The sequence below is a fragment of the Podarcis cretensis genome (assembly GCF_951804945.1).
Source record: "Podarcis cretensis genome assembly, chromosome: 3".
Taxonomy (NCBI): Eukaryota; Metazoa; Chordata; class Lepidosauria; order Squamata; family Lacertidae; genus Podarcis; species Podarcis cretensis.
Window position 1 is genome coordinate 104,740,366 of NC_137172.1, and position 17,312 is coordinate 104,757,677.

Sequence of the window (17,312 nt, forward strand, 5' to 3'; positions counted from 1 at the left end):
TGGACTTGTCATTTTTAAAATATTGCCATCAGGGTTGGCTGTTATCTTACTTACCTGGGCTCGAAGCAATTAGCCCCAGAACAAATCTGGAGAAACATGCAGTGGTGACTGGTGACCGCTGGACCTAGTGGGGTGCTAGGAGGTCACAGAGGTAATGGAGATATAGCCAAGTTCTGATTTTCTTCCCATCCTCCTCCATCTCAAGGTTACTGCGGACACTTCAGCAATGCAGTTTTATAAACAGCAGCTAAAAAATCTGAAAGTGTCTTACTTTTCTTCAGAAGGTGGCCCTGTTATCACAGTTGCTCCTCTGATGGGATAAAAGTTGTGTGCCCCCTCACCTTCTCTGGTTCTCTCCCTATCCTTCTCCTTAGCAAAGAAACAATAGACACTTATATAATAATAAATTACACATTGCAGTTTTATTGATACTTGGCACCCAGTGGTTTTACCTTGCTTCAAGAAGGGCCCTGCTGTCACAATTTTGAGCCTGGGTTCATGTCACAATACTCTGAAGTAAACCACACTGAATTCCATGGGGATTGTTCCCTGGTAAGTGTGTGGACAGAATTTGAAGGACACAAGGTTGGCTGTCATTGACATAGGAGGTTCTGTTTTCCAGAACAGCAGATGCACAATTGCTGTTGTTGCTGCTGCTGCTGTTTTAACATGGAGTATTCTTTTGGAGAAAAGTTAAAAATACAGGCACACCCACAACAATTCAACAGGATTATTGGCAAAACTTGAAGACAGAAGTGCCTGGCATGCTCTGGTCCATGGGGTCACGAAGAGTCGGACACGACTAAACAAGAACAGGCAAAACTTAGTAATTACAGTCTCTGTGGGTCAAAGTTATAAAGCCTTGCATGGCTCAGGACCTCAATACTTTAAGGATCACCTCTCCCCGTATAAACTAGAGAGTGCCCCTGAAGCACAGAGCTCAGTTCAGGAGCTTGGTAGTAGTAACACAACACTGAGAGCATTGGAGGCACTGGCAGAGGAAGAGGCTAACTTTTTGGACCCTCCTCCTAAATGTGTTCAATAGGAAACACAATATATTTTAAGTACATGGAACAGCAACAGAATAAGTGTGCTATATGTTTAAGTGTGTAGCATTTCATCATGGTCAATTCATTATTGATCATGAATGCAAAGTCAGCAGGGAAACCTGTTTTAATGGAATGCAAACGCATCACAGTATCAGGATATTACAATAATAGCTTCTATGAAAGTTTACAGTTTGTACAAAAAGAGACAAAGGAGCAAAAGTTATGAGAACATTTGCACGATTAAAACAGAAAGCCCCTTAGTATAATAATTAATGAATCATTTGATATTTTACCTGGTAGCCTCCTTGTACGTCTTCTTCCTTGCTTTCATTTAGGTGAACTTATCAATTAAATTGTCAAAAGAGATTTGGCCAGCAATCTTCTTTCCGCTGCGTGCATAATAAGGTGATTTAGCCTTAGGCGAACAGTTTATAAAAGGTACACTCACCTGATGCAGCTGATATGGGGAATCAGCTGGGGATTCATCCTTGGGGTAATGTGCACTTGCAGAAATAGATTTTGCAGGCCTTTGGCATAAATTTGGAGTGAAATGGAATCAGGGTGGAATTCTAACTAAAAATGCAGGCAGGCCCTGGAACCCCCTGACAATAGATGATCTTACACTCCACTTTCCATCTCCCATAATCTAGACTGATATATAGTAAAGCTAAGATTAGTTTTAAGGGCGCTGAGTGAATCATTGACAAGAGAATTGAGTCAAAACACACAGATCTGTCAAGAATAGTGAATCGAGAAGCCACACGGCCACCCATCAACTCCACACGTGCATTTGGCCAAGGAATTAAACTTGTCAATCCAGAAGCAGAGTTGTTAGTGCCCAAATACTTTATTTCACTGCCTGAATGGTTTAACCGAGGCTTCACTTACTAGAGAATATGCCCAAAGATTTTATTTCACTGCCTGAACGTTTTAACTGCGCTTGACTTACTAATTTACTTGCAGATTTACTTGCCTTAAACCACAATGTTCTTAAAACAATAATGCAATGAGGCTGATTTAAAATGCATGTACGTGATTTCTTAGAGTAATAATGAGGAATATCCATAAAACTATGAGAAGCAAAATTTAATTGTTGCTCAATAATCTGCCCTGATGTTGTCCGTTTAACAGAGTAGCTGGCTTCTCCCAGCAACCAGTTAGTTCCTCCAAGTCTTCCTGACTACCTGGGATCAAAGGTCCAAATGTAATTCAACCCAAGCTTTAGAAACGCTAACTGAAAAGTACAAAAGAGCCAGACTCTTCTTCCGTACAGATCCTTGAACCCAGCAGCAAATGGTAACATTTTGACTTTGTAGTGCTGTAATTTTTAATCTGGCTGTTTACATCACAATAGGACCTGCACAGCACTTATTAAGAAATGTGTGCCATTACACATGTGCAGAGTGACAGTGTCTCTTGACTAAAAACAACTATTACTCTCTGCATGTCTATGGCTGTGGAAAGAGCTTCCATTTAAGAAAGCCCAGGTAGGATTTCTGGAGAAGACTGGCTCCTGGATTGCCAATTGTACATATGAAAAGAATTGAGGGGTCTAAGTAGACCATGATCTAGGGGTCTTAGTAGACCATGAGTCAACAGTGTGATGCAGCAGCAATAAAAAGCTAATGCTAGTCTAGGTTGCATCAACAGAAGCAGAGTGTCCGAATCAAGGGAAGTAATAGTTCCGCTTTATTCTGCCTTGATCAGATCATACCTGGAGTACTTTGTCCAGTTCTAGGCACCACAATTTAAGAAGGATGTTGACAAGCTGGAACATGTACAGAGGAGGGAAACCAAAATGATCAAGGGTCAAGGATCCTTTTGAGGACCGGTTGAGGCCGCTGGGGATGTTTAGCCTGGTAAAGAGGAGGCTGAGAGGAGATACAATGGCCATCTTGAAATATCTAAAGGGCTGCCACATGGATCAAGCTTGTTTTCAAGCTCCAAGAAATGGGATTCTGACTATACATCAGGAAGAGCTTTCTGACAGTAAGAGCTTTCCACAGTGGAACAGACTCTCCTTTCTTGGAGGTTTTTAAGCAGAGGTTTGATGGCCATCTGTCATGTACAGTACAATCTATCAGAGATCCCTGCATTGCAGAAGGTTGGACTAAATAACCATCTGGATCCCTTCCAACTCAACAATTCAATGAGTCCATATCTCTTATTTATAAATTAAGCCATACCACATGGCATAAGTTTCCAAAATCATGTATTGATTGCACCCTATGATGGCCACTTCCCAACCACCCTGAGTCACATATAGTCTGAGTGGCATTCCCTTCTAGTCAGTCCACCCTTTTCCTTTAGACAGTGGTCACTGTCACCAGATACAAGGGGAATTTATTTCTACAAGTTTGCCCTTCATCCAATCAGCCTTAATGCTTTCCTGAGGTCTACCTGAAGCCTTTCAAGATTGTTTAGTCTATGGCTTTTAGGCATGGGGGTGTTAAAAATAAGATGACAGGATCCCCAAACAAAAAAATTAATAGGACCAGTTTCTCAAGGAAAAGTTACAGAAAACCAGCTTATCCCCAGTGAAGCAAAGGACAAACAAGGAGTTGCAGACAATCCTCTATCCTGATGCCTCAGGAGTTCTGCCTTAGACTGATGCCTCCAGGCTGGTTGCCTGTAGATGTAGCCTTATCAACGGGTTCCCTGCAATTGACAGGAAACCATGGAGCCCCTCAGACAAAAGACACGCCAGCTTTCGCAAACACAATGGAGTTCCTTCTTCCCACAGGAAGGGCAAGGCAGATATCATAAATTAAGACCATATTCCACGAATGAACAAACAAGAGAAAAGCACATTCCCATATAATGCACAACAGGCCATATAAAAGCTAAGTGCACATAAACAGTCAGTTTCAGCAATCCCTTCACACATACTTACACATCAATTGCAAAAAACCCCTAAACACACATTTTAAAAATGTGAAGAAGGCTCGCTTCCTGTTGCATGTTGGATTTCTCACCCCACCCCAGCTCAAATTTAACTTTTCATTATCCAGAACACCTTTTGGTGTTGTCTTTTTTCTTTTTCAATTTTTTTAATGGCAGTATTTCAGTTAAACAAAATAAAGTGGAAAAAAAACAAAACATGAAACAAAAGGTGCTTTAAAATACAAGTATTAAACAACAATGTACTGAATTATAGTGGATTTAGTTTGTGTGTGTGTCTTAGAATCAAAGAATCGTAGAGTTGGAAGGGACCCCAAGAGTCATGTAGTTCAACCATATTACCAGCTTCCTCACAAAAATATCATGGGGCACTTTGTCATAAGCCTTACTGAAATAAAGATATACTACATCCATAGTATTCCCCTGATCCACCAAGCTTGTAATGCCATCAAAAAAAGAAATGAGATTCATCTGGCATGACTTTGTTTTTGAGAAACCCCTTGCTGGGTCTTGGTAATCACAGCATCCTTTTCTAAGTTCTTACAGACTGACTGTCGAATTATCTGTTCTAGGACCTTTCCTGGAATCGATGTCAAGCTCACCGGTCAGTAGTTTCCTGTCATGTTTTTGCCTATGCTTTTTTTGCCTATGCTTTCTCTGACCAATAAAACATTATTAAAAGAGTAGGGGGCATCTGCAGAGTACCCTTCTTTGATCACTAAGTACCCATATTCAGTTCTCAAGCAATTAGAATTAGAGATAAGGGCTGCACAGCTCAAATGGTGGCAGACTTACCCCAGAACCTTTTTCATTACAGCCAGGATTTGCGGAGCATCACTAGATATTACTCCTACTATTGCTAAAAAAGACTCCTTCTCCATTAAGTTAACTCTCCCAAGCAACTCGGGGAGAGAGCTGTCACTCCCAGCTGTATTGAAAAATAAGAGTATGCTTCCTAGCAGTGCTATTTTTCTAGAAAAAGAGGTGCCAGAACTCATCATGAATCACTTGTTATCTTATAATGACAATGGCTGCCACCTGAGAGGTGCTGAAACTCAGTTCCAGCGAGTTCCGGCTGAAAAAAAGCCCTGCTTCCTAGATATATACTCACCCAGGTAACTGGTGGTGTTTATGTATATATATGTATTTATGTAGATAACCAGCCAACCACTTTAAAGAACAGAGTAATAATAATAATAAAAAGATATAATTTAGTGTTTTCTTAGCAAAGACTTTGCTGGGCAACAGTGTGAGTGAAACTGCATTCCAGTGTAATTACCCCTAATAGTAAACCGCATTTAACATTTTATCTTGTATTTTTGGGATGCGGGTGGCGCTGTGGGTTAAACCACAGAGCCTAGGACTTGCCGATCAGAAGGTTGGCAGTTCGAATCCCTGCGACGGGGTGAGCTCCCGTTGCTCGGTCCCTGGTCCTGCCAACCTAGCAGTTCGAAAGCACGTCAAAGTGCAAGTAAATAAATAGGTACCGCTCCAGCGGGAAGGTAAACAGTGTTTCCGGGTGCTGCTCTGGTTCACCAGAAGCGGCTTAGTCATGCTGGCCACATGACCCGGAAGCTGCACGCCGGCTCCCTCAGCCAATAAAGCAAGATGAGCACTGCAACCCCAGAGTCGGCCACAACTGGACCTAATGGTCAGGGGTCCCTTTACCTTTACCTTGTATTTTTATCTTGTGAACCGCCACCCTGAGATCTTTGGATGAAGGGTGGTATACAAATTTAACAAACAAACAAGCCTTACTTCTGAGCAGATAGATATACATTGGCTCCCAGTACGTTTCCGAGCACAATTCAAAGTGTTGGTGCTGAGCTTTAAAGCCCTAAATGGCCTCGGTCCAGTATACCTGAAGGAGCGTCTCCATCCCCATCGTTCAGCCCGGACGCTGAGGTCCAGCGTCGAGGGCCTTCTGGCGGTTCCCTCATTGCAAGAAGCAAAGCTACAGGGAACCAGGCAGAGGGCCTTCTTGGTAGTGGCGCCCGCCTTGTGGAACGCCCTTCCAGCAGATGTCAAAGCGATAAACAACTACCTGACATTCAGAAGACATCTTAAGGCAGCCCTGTTTAGGGAAGTTTTTAACGTGTGATATTTTACTGTATTTTTTGTTTTTATGGAAGCCGCCCAGAGTGGCTGGGGAGGCCCAGCCAGATGGGCGGGGTATAAATAAATTATTATTATTATTATTATTATTATTATTATTATTATTATATAGGCTCAGGGTGCAGGAGACTTGCAGAGAGCTCTTTGAAAATGTGGGCAAGGTTGGAAAAAGTAAAAGGAAAATACCTCTACCTCTCCCTTTTCCACAGAGACAAAATAGAAAATGCTTAATTTTAATTATTTTATTTGCTTAGGGGAGGAAGAGCCTGGGAGGGATTCTTCACCGCATTTGCACAGTTGGTGGAACAATTACTTAGCAGCCAAGAGAACGCTGAAGAATTTCATTTTATTCAACATTTGGTGCCATCAACCCCTTCATTCTCTCATCTGTTGCAAACAACCAACCAAAACAAGAACAACAAGCACTCTCATTCTCCACCTGAGACACATACCCTGGGGTAAAAGGGATTATTGCAGATTTTTTCTTTTATCCCCAAGGGCTTTGCATTAACACTCATACACGTTCTCCATCTCACACACAAACACAGCCAGGCAGTAAACTACTACTACAGCTAATAATAAGAATAATAATAAACAGCTATCTACATGGTCCACATGCTCAGCCAGGTTCTCTCTGATCTCAATCACTTATATACAATAAAAGAAGACCACTGGCTGTCCACATGGCTCCTTCTATTTTGCTGATCATGTACTTTCTAAGACCAGCTTCCTCATGCAACTCAAACAGGCAAAATAATGCAACCATATGTGTCTGTAGCAGGGGACAATCAGGTCCACTATATCTTCATGCTAACTTCTGTGTCCTGAATTGGTTATATTTTGATAATCAGGAGAAGATGAGTCTAAATAAAGGAGAGTTGAGTAAGGACACCCTACTTCAGGGGTAGGCAACCTAAGGCCCGGGGGCCGGATGCGGCCCAATTGCCTTCTCAATCCGGCCCCCGGACGGTATGGAATCAGTGTGTTTTTACATGAGTAGAATGTGTCCTTTTATTTAAAATGCATCTCTGGTTTATTTGTGGGGCATAGGAATTCGTTCTCCCCCCCCCCCAAATATAGTCCAGCCCACCACATGGTCTGAGGGACAGTGGACCAGCCCACGGCTGAAAATGGTTGCTGACCCCTGCCCTACTCTATCAGTATTCCCCCCCCCCGGAAGCAAAGTATTTTAGTTTTAGGGTTTTTAGAAATATGGCTTCTCCAACCCCTGAACTGACAACTCAGATTGGATGCATGTGCATGCAGTGAACTCACCACGGTTGCCACCAACCTCTGACTAGAAGGAGGGCCTCCCATCCATTAACCTGCCCTCCTTGTTACTTCCTGATGGTGGTTTCTGATTTCCTATCGCCCAACAAAGAGCCTATCAGTTGAGCATAGGGGTGCTTCTCTTGCCCCTAGTTGCCAGAAAGACCTTTTAATTTCCCTGGGCCTCTCAACTCTGCTTGGCTCCCAGTCCATTTCTAAGCTCAGCTTAGAAAAGTGTTGGTGCTGACCTTGAAAACCCTTCATGCTATCAGTCCCTGCAATCTGTTAAATCTCCTTTCCTCCCTCGCCAGTCCAGGAGATCACAACTGATGCTAATATCTGGGTTTCCCAATTTGCTGAGATATGGCATGTTGTAAAAAGAGAGAGTCTGTTGTGCTTGTGGCATCCAGCGAGGCTCACTTGGCACCATATTGCTCTCTTTTCAGCACCTGGCTAAGCCTTTTCTTCTCTCTTTTAGATATTTTAGCTTTTAGATCCGTTGAGACATTATAATCTATTTCATCATCTCTTTTAAATGTTTTAAAATAGCCTTTCAGGACCCATTGTCCTCCCTGCCATTGGCAGTGTAGAGAAAAATCTGTAGCGAAACACAGTATAATATAAGAAAACATCAAGTTATTGTGATTTTTATATTTAAAACTCTCCTTTATTTATTTATTGGCACAGTATTATTTGCTGCTGTTTGTCATTTTATTGATTTTTATTGAAGATTTGTATTAAGTTCGTGCTTTGTTTACCTGCCCCGGGGAGCTATTTGCACCAAAGATGTTTAATAAACAAAGATCTAAACAACCAGGGCTGTTTTTTTAAGGCACCATTTATCTGTTGTCTTCTGGTCCTCAGCACTGTTGCAGCCTGTATTCTATTTACTTTGTATTTCATTCTTTTGTCTGTAAACCACACAGGAAATAGTTATACTGAAGGGGGGGGCATATAAATCCTTAAACCAAACAAATAAAATAAATATTCGATGCCATCTTTTTCATTTTCCGTATTTCAAACAACCATCTCTGTGATCTGCACACCAATCCTGTATCCTGATGAAAAGGTAAATGAAGTTTCACAGCCGGGCAAAAACAGGTGCTGAAAAATAAGTAAGGACAAGCTCACAGAGGGGCCTGCACATAATTTGATTTCTTATCAATTGGTTTCCTTGGCACTTGAATGACAAAGAGACTCGCCACATGTTAAAGACTTAACGAATTTATTACGGAAAGAGCTTTTGTAGATCACAGCCCACCAAATAATAGATTTAATGGGATTTCTTTTATTCCATGATTTTTTTTAGTTACAGAAAAAAAGGGTAAATGGCTGAATTTTGGGGCCATCCTTTCCTACTATGCAGGTGACCATCAGATAGTATAATTATGCTACCGGTTTGCTTTTGTGTAACTTCTGCAATAAGCAATGATGCTGAGAACTCTTATTTTCTTGGAAGACGGTTATAGACTAAGGGGCCAATCCCAACTCCCCCATTTAGCATGGTGGGGTTATATGGACTACAGTGGTACCTCAGGTTAAGTACTTAATTCGTTCTGGAGGTCTGTACTTAACCTGAAACTGTTCTTAACCTGAAGCACCACTTTAGCTAATGGGGCCTCCTGCTGCCGCCGTGCCGCCGGAGCACGATTTCTGTTCTCATCCTGAAGCAAAGTTCTTAACCTGAAGCACTATTTCTGGGTTAGCGGAGTGTGTAACCTGAAGCGTATGTAACCTGAAGCGTATGTAACCCGAGGTACCACTGTATCATGTACTGCAGCCCCCATCAGATGCTGGAATGTCAAGCATAGTGGTGCACCTGTAGCTGAGTGAGCAGAGACAGCCTGAGGCGTTTTGGCCCCTGAGGTAAAAGGTCCTGCTGTGAGGGCAAACATTGTATGAGCTTTTCCTCTTTCATGAGAAGCCCTTGAGGACTCTCCCGTACTGGGCGGGGGGAACGATCCTTTCAGGATGCTCTCCCACCCTTGGAAGCAGAGCTTTGCATTGGCTCCTCCCTTCAGGAGAGGCCGCCCACACTGCTGGCTGGAGGGGAGGGGAATCTCCCCTGCTGCCCCTAGGCAAAGCTGGGCGATAGACCGCCTCCCCTCTCCCTGACTTAGCAGGAGGGGAGACATTATGCAAAGCTTCCCTCTCTGCACCTTGGAGGGTGCTGCTTGAGGTGGCTCCCTCACCTCACCTCATGGGGAGACCAGTTCTGTGAGATACTAAATCAGGCATAGGCAAACTCGGCCCTCCAGATGTTTTGGGACTACAACTCCCAACATCCCTGACCACTGGTCCTGTTAGCTAGGGGTGATGGGCGTTGTAGTCCCAAAACATCTGGAGGGCCGAGTTTGCCTATGCCTGATTTAGTATCTCACAGAACTGGTCTCCCCATGAAGTGGGGTGAGGCAGCCTATGCCTGTATTAACAAGAACAGTGAGAACAAATAGTTACAACCAGTGCTATTCTTCTGGAAAAAGAGGTGTCAGAACTCACCATGAACACCTCCCTTGTTCTCTTAGAATGACAATGGCGCCTGAACAGAGTTCTGGTGAGTTACAAAGCCCTGGTTACAACTAATTATGACGGTGGCGTTGGTGCTAACACAAACATTTGGTGGCATTGGTCAGCTAATTAGCACAGGATGGAAAAAAACAAACCAACATACGCTTGAGGTGAATTGTGTGTGGATGGACTGCAGTGAGAAAGACTGCATCCGAAGCAAGATGAGGCAATATGAAAAGTCTGTTGGTGGAGTTGGATTTAACAGTGAATAAGTGACGGGCATGCATGTGCAAACAAGGCTGTGTAAATTCCAGGGCTGGCCCTTCAGTTAGGCAAGGTGGGGTGAAACCACCTCAGCTAGCGGATGCTGGATGTGTGGAAGGGGGGAAATGGCAGTGGCGGCATGACCCCCCCCCCGAACCCTGGCTGTTCCCAGCTGTTGGAGGACAGAGCTGTGAGTCCCTTTTTGACCTGCCATGTACCTCTTAAGCAATTTTATTGCCCTCAGGTACGGTGCAGGATGCTGCCCCGCCAAGCAGTGCTGAAGTAAGATTGTCTGATCTGTTTCTGCATATGAAATGGGGATGTTGGGAGCATCTCTTGTCCACCTCAGGCAGCAAAATCCTTTGGCCCGACCCTTAAAGTTATACCACATGTTTTCAGATCAGGCCTCTTTTTTGGACAGGAACGATGGGTGAATAGCAGGTGCTGGCAGATGCAGGAAGGCACATGTGGGAAGAGCTAAAAAGCCCCACCTTATCCCTTTGAGCTCAAACAATTACTTTTGGACAGAATCCTGTTAACAGACTATTTGTAGGATCTGCTCACAGCATCAGTACTGGGGAAAAGAAAAAGTTAAGCCAGCTCTTAACCCGTTCTGCCATAACTTTCTAACATGTGTGTATTATTCACAGGATGACTTTCAGAATTAATTGTGTAAGCACGAAATGATACATCAGAATGAGCCCACAAGAACGAGCTGTTAAAAATAAGTATCTTATGTGTCAGAGAAAATTATTTGAGCAATAACCATTCATCTGTCAAAAATGCAGACCAGATGGTTGGTTCATTTCAAAACGACCTAAAAATGATTGCTAGCCAGGTAAAACGATACTCCTTGAAGGCCAAGCAGAGCTTGCATCTTTTATGGTAGAGGTTTGGTAAATGCTATGATGCTGAAGCCTTTGAGCTGCAAAGCCCCCTTCATGCAGCAAATTCCATTTTCCCCTTGGGTGGCAAAATGATTGCAGATTCAGGCCAGTAAGCAATGGGGATCTGGGCCTGGATTTGTGAAAGAGGTGCACAGAATGTCCTTCTGTCTTTAACTTTGTTTTTTATCACACTAGTTGTCATCAGTGGGCTCATTCGGTTGATTATGTTCTCATAAAGTCCGATTATGTTTCCTGTTTCTAACAACATTTCCCCCTTTAATAAAGCAAATTCATGGGAATCCAGGATCTGAATAATTTTTCCTTGGACCTGTGCATTCCATTTTAACCTTCTATTTCCAAGTATCAGATATTCCGTTTCATCCAATAATTTAGAAAAGGCAGGAGAAACGAATGATGTCAGAGATAACTCAAGTGGAAAGTGGTCACTTTCAGCTCTGGGAATTATCCTGAAGGTATCTTGGTTAATTGGCACATTATTAGATGTTAGGATAGAATCCATGGTGCTAGTAAATCCTCTGGGGGAGATAAGAATGTCCTCCTAATTCACAGGACATCGGGCATAGCATATTGTTGTGTCTGCCAAGCTGTGTTGCTTTTAGCTGTAGCAGGTGTGGGAACCTTTATGGAATGCTTTCTGCTCATGCCTGGACACCTGTACTGATTTTTGTGTGCCCCATGCATGTGCTCAGTACACAGAAATGTACTATTATATGGAGCAAGGGATTTATTTATTCATTGAATTTATATACCGCCCAATTCCCGCAGGTCTCAGGGTGGTTCACTCTACGCTGAGAGAGAAAACAGTTCAACGGTGGGCTGCCCTAAAACATTGGCTCAGGATTTTCAGTGTTTGATCTAGGGAAGGGTTTGTACCAACACCTGACAAATGAGGAGTTTGTCAGCAAATGGCAGAAAACCATGGCTAGAAAAGCCACCTCTATTGGTCTGTAATCCCCCCCCCCCCAACTTTATTATGAAGGCGCCCAAAAGACGTTAAAGCAAAGATTATGAGATAATACACACAGTGACTTGCGATCTTGATCACACGCAGTCCACTGGCAGTTGGAGTACAATATGGGCATGTCTTTAAGTTAACACCTTACATTAAAAACCTGACAGTACCAAATTATCGAAGGTTATTCTTCAAAGCCAGACTAAATGTCTTTCCTTCTGCAGTGTTGGATGGCAGGTTGAGAGGAGTTCCCTACCAGGACAGACTTGGCTCGTGTGCTCAAGACATCGACTCTATAAAACATATTTTGCTGCACTGTGCGAAATATGAGCAAGCTGAACTGATATTACCCTTGCTGGTACCATTCCTGGGAAAATCAGAGGCTCACTATGTCAGGTTCCTATTGGAAGACCGGACAAACGCTAGAACATTAGCAGTGGCAAAGTTTTTATCAGTGGCTGCAAGAACCAATGGTACCTATCTTTAAGTCTGAACAAAATGCTTGTTTAACCTGGAGGTGGGCTGTCTGAATTGTGCATTGCTTTGTAACGATTTGTTGGGTCTCTGGACCGTAATAAAGATTGATTGATTGAAAACAGTTCAACAGGGATATTCAGATCCACTTCAAACATCGCAAGGTATAGTCCTATCAGACAGCTGTGTCACCAGAGAATGCACCCAGGCGTCACTTTCTTTGAAAGTGGCTTTATGGCTTCACCCCACTCAGAAACTTTCCACTTATCATTATCCATTGTGTAAACATTTGTACAGCACATATAATATTACCAGAGCAGCCTTGCTGGACCAGACCAGCAATTCACAGGCAGGATAAGGGCATCAGCCATTTCTGGCCATTATGCCAAGCAATGGGCAAAATTGGGCTTTATTTGATTCTGAAAGTATCATTATGACTGGTAGCCACTGGGAGCTTTATTGTCTGCTAATATTAATATTTTTATTATTTATTAAATTTCTATATTGCCCTTCATGTCTATTCCTCCTCTAAACTCCTTTCAATCTGGAGTTTAGATAGAGGCAGACCAACAGAAGCAAGTCAACTCAAAGTCAGGGGAGGAGCACAAGAAGACATCTTCAACTGCCGAGTGTCAGGCCTGGTCGTTGTCCTCTTCAGATCACCACACGAACGCTTCTTGTTCTTTTATAACTTTTTATTGATTATTAACAAAACAATCTTATAAACGGTTCTTAAATATTATTCCTCAGAGTCACTTCTTTCAGATACCTTCTGAGCTCTGCTTCTCCATGACCAGCCACTCTCAAAATGTGGAACGCGCCCTTCCCTTCGCTTTCCTGCTCTTTTTTCTAACCTCCTGGCTAGAGCTGGCTTGTATCTCCCCTCCTCCGAATCTGAGCTAGAACTTCACCCTTGCCTTTCCTGGGAACAGCCGGTCCCTCCCTGTTGTTCCTCTTGCTCCCTTCTATTAGATTCACTGCTCTCCTTCCCCCCTTGGGGAATGCTTTCTCCCTCTGATAAACTGGAAACTTCTAACTCTTCCCTGACACCGAGTTAGGAAAGTGGTTAGAGAAAAGCCTTCCTAAATAACTGCCTGCTTAGCAAGCACTGCCCAATCTTACAATGCACTGCCAACACACAAAGGGGATTGTCACCTTCTGTCCCTAAGGAAACTTTTCTTCTGCCATCAAAGGTGGCAGAGCCACCTCTGGCCTCCAAAGACCTTAGGCAGCTTCTTGTATATTGCTTTTGTGTCTGTTGAAACAGTAGAAATCTCAACATGACATAAGGACAGTTTGCCATTTGGCTCTCCTCCCATGACTAGTGTAGGCATTGCAGTGGCTGCTACTCAATGGAATCAGGCAGTGTAAGGTTACAGGACAGAGTTGAATTTCACTGAAACAAAACTTCGGACGTCAAAATGAACTGCTGGAGGGGTATTCAAAAAGCATAAGATTTGCGAGGAGAAGCCAAGAAGAATCTACTCCCCTAGTACTCTTCTTAGTTTTCCTAAACATCCATTGTCCCAAAAGTTATTTTGATTTATCTGAACTTCAAAATATGCCTCAGAGAGTTGCAGAAAGACCTTTTCTAAGCAACCTTAGTGACTAATATTACTATGTAAGGAATATCAGCATGTTGAAAGGCTTTGTACCTTGGCTGTCCTTTGAAAGATGGGCCCTGGGAGGCAGGAAGGGGAGGGAGAAAGGGAGGGGTACGTCTCTGGGAGGGGTGAGACCTTACTTCTTTTCCCAAAGCGGGATAAGATTTTTTGCAGTCTTGAAAACCTAGAAAAGAAAGAGAAATGGGACCCAGAGCACTCTCCTGATCTGCATCCCAAGAGGAATCTACTATCTTATTCATGGATTGTTTCTGAAACATCTGTAGACATTTCCAATTCCAACACAAAGTTGTCCACTTTTATGCCACTGGAGGGGCGACATTAGAGCAGTCTCCACAGATTGCAGCACAGCAATTTACAAGAGAAGGAAGGTTCATCCATGGCAATATGTCTTTTTGGGAAGTACTTGTCTACCAACATCCAAATTACGGCACTCTGCTGTTCTCTGTCTGGTGACTTCTGCATTCTGCATTGTCTTCTACCCCACTGTCTTCCCGACAAACACAGGCGTTGCCCATGCATGCCCCAAGGTTTGCAGCAAAAAGGGAATGTGCTGTTCAAGGGTCAGCTGTAAACCTTGAAGGCTCCTGCTCACATAGAACACAACCAAAGCAGCGACAATCATCTAGACAATTTTAAAAGCAATTTTTTGGGGGGATCCTGAATTGCAGCCTTTGCATCATATGAATGACATTTAGAACCAACCTTTGCTGTTTCCATAACGGCTGCTCCCATTTGATTATCACAGTATAACACAGAAGGTCTCCCATCTTCCCATCGAACGCCCAGTGCTAATGGAAAGTACCGAGAATGAATCAATTAAAAGGTGGATGGTATACAACATGTTAGGTATCAGAACTATGCCCACTCCGTAGGGTGGAGGCAGCATCCAAAAGTAACAGAGTGCAGCTCATGTGCTCAACTTACCATTCACTTGAAGAACATGGTAGACCTCCAGACCAGTACTTTGAGATAATCAGATCTCCCCGTTTCTTTTGCTGCACACCAGTCTCTCATTGCCAGTGGCTGTCCTCTGTAAGTTGTGCGTGTTGGGAGGAAGAAATCTCACCACCAATACAATAGTGTCTGGCGCTCACTTGGACTGGTAGGGCAGTGTCAATGTGCTGTCAACGAGCCAGGTCAACCACAGACCAGGACACACACATGGGAGGAACAAAATACAATTTATTTACAGAAATTAACAACACAGCCCAGTCCTCTAGTTCGGCTCCCCTCTTGATAGCTCAAACCCCATGGTTCTTGCACCTCCCAGCTCATCCTTCTACAGACTGTTCTTCAGTTTCCCACCACCATCTGGGAATCTAAGTTGTCGTCTTCTGTGTCCCCGGGGGGGGGGGGCTCTTGGGCGGGTGGTTCCCACCACACTTCCTCATACAGCCAGTTCCTGACAGGCAGAAGGTAGAGAGCCCAATGGCAGGTACAGCCATCTAATTCTAGTATTGTCCCCGTTCATCTCCCTGGGGAGTTCTACAAGGGGCAAGCACCGACATGAAGCTGACGGGCAGTGTCATCTGCTAGACTGGTTGTAAGTAGGCAGGTTGGGGGGCAGGCCGAGGGGAGACTGAGGTTGGCCAGCAATGCCCATTCACCCTAAATAACTTTCGAAACCAAAGGGCAGTAATTCATTCAAAAACCAATCTCAGCTTGTCGTACAAAAAGTGTTAGGCCACCCACCCCTTTGTCAGAGGGAGCCCAACTGAACCCAATTCAACTTCCTGCTGTGTACAGAAAATCCAGAACGGAATATCCATCAAGAAAAGGACAATTGCAAAGTTTAGGCTCTGTACTTCATATTCATCGAAGTGGAATGTTTGGTGAATTTCTTAACAGGAGGTGGGGGAGGTTACTCCACCCACATCAGTAGGATGAAATAATTCCCAGGCATGAATCACGCACAGTTTACAAATTATTTCAGGAAGATAATAATATCATAAATGAGTCAGATGGAAATGTGAGGGCGTACGGAAGGAATTCATAGCTGTCAAGTGTTTTTATGGGGCAAGTTTGTAACGTAGCCTTAGAAAACCAAGCAATGGTTCAGAAAACTGAATAAGACCAAGAGGGAGCCATAAAGCTATCTCTCAAATATTTGGTAGGCCGAAAACAGACAAGAGCCTCAATATTCAGTCACACTTAGTGTGCAGGATTGGCACCCATGGGGGATTTCCTCTCAATTCAGATACCAGATTTGAAGAGAAGATTTTCCTCAGGACCAAAACAAGAAGAAAGGGTTAAAATGTGAGAAATGGGACTCACAATACTCTCCTGATCTAAATCCCTAAACTGGTTTGGGTATTCAGGACTCAAAGCTCAAGATGAATTCACTTCCCTAGGCATATTATAATGGGTATCCTGTGAAGAGAGTGCTTGAATACTCTAGCCAAAATAGCACCCACTGGATATTATAAGACAATTCTCATCATCTCATTGAAAGAGGTGGATTTGCTTATGTGGAGCAGGGATGTTTAAAAGAGAAACATCAAATACCACATACTAATAATACTATAGAAGGAAACATCAGCCTGCTGAAGGGTTTTGTACCTTGGCTGTCCTTTGAAAAATGGACCCTGGGAGGCAGGAAGGGGAGGAAGCTCTATTACCCTCTTCAGAGGGCATTCTTAATGCTCCCATGGCGAGTTAGCAAGTGACTCTTTTGTCACTAGCCCAGAAAGAACGCCCTTCTGCAAGGCGTGACATGTTATTAGTTTTCCTTTTCCTAAAGTGTAAGCAGAACCCACAGTCACTTCCCTTCATTTGATGTTACAAAACAGTGGGTGGAGTCATAAAGATGCCCAGAAGGGCTGGCTGAAGCATTTAAATTATTCCTGATCTTAATCTCTTAAATGTTTCCTAAGACTGTCAGGGAGCATTATCGGCACAGAATGCAGATGCTGATGAAAAAGTCTACTTACATCTCCATCCACTTTCTCTCTCACTCGCTGAATGGTCAAACCAAAGGAGATTGCTATGCCTCTAGAGCCCTAGCGACCAAGGAGCCAGCAGAGGGAGGTGTCACAGTGAGGGGCGTGTCACAAGGACCTCCGCAACCTAGAAACCACCAGCACTCAACTGACACTACTCTCAACTGACACTACTATGTTTCCTTATATGGCTTTTAATCCACGTTCAGCTTTTTACAAATATGTAAAATGAAATTTATTCCTTTATATTCAAGTTTCCGTTGTTCCTGCTCCTACTGAGCATTAGCTGTCTAATCTACTATCTGCCT

The 17,312-nt window shown here is 43.4% G+C and overlaps 1 long non-coding RNA gene across 1 annotated transcript; it reads right to left on the reverse strand.

The window, feature by feature from the left end:
• Positions 1-6,867: 6,867 nt before the first annotated feature.
• LOC307212765 lies at positions 6,868-17,044 on the reverse strand. The gene is made up of 3 exons (XR_013837193.1): positions 16,996-17,044; positions 14,990-15,186; positions 6,868-8,438 (listed from the first exon to the last, which is right to left on the reverse strand). It is a non-coding gene; the product is annotated as an uncharacterized lncRNA (long non-coding RNA).
• Between the last annotated feature and the right edge of the window lie 268 nt (positions 17,045-17,312).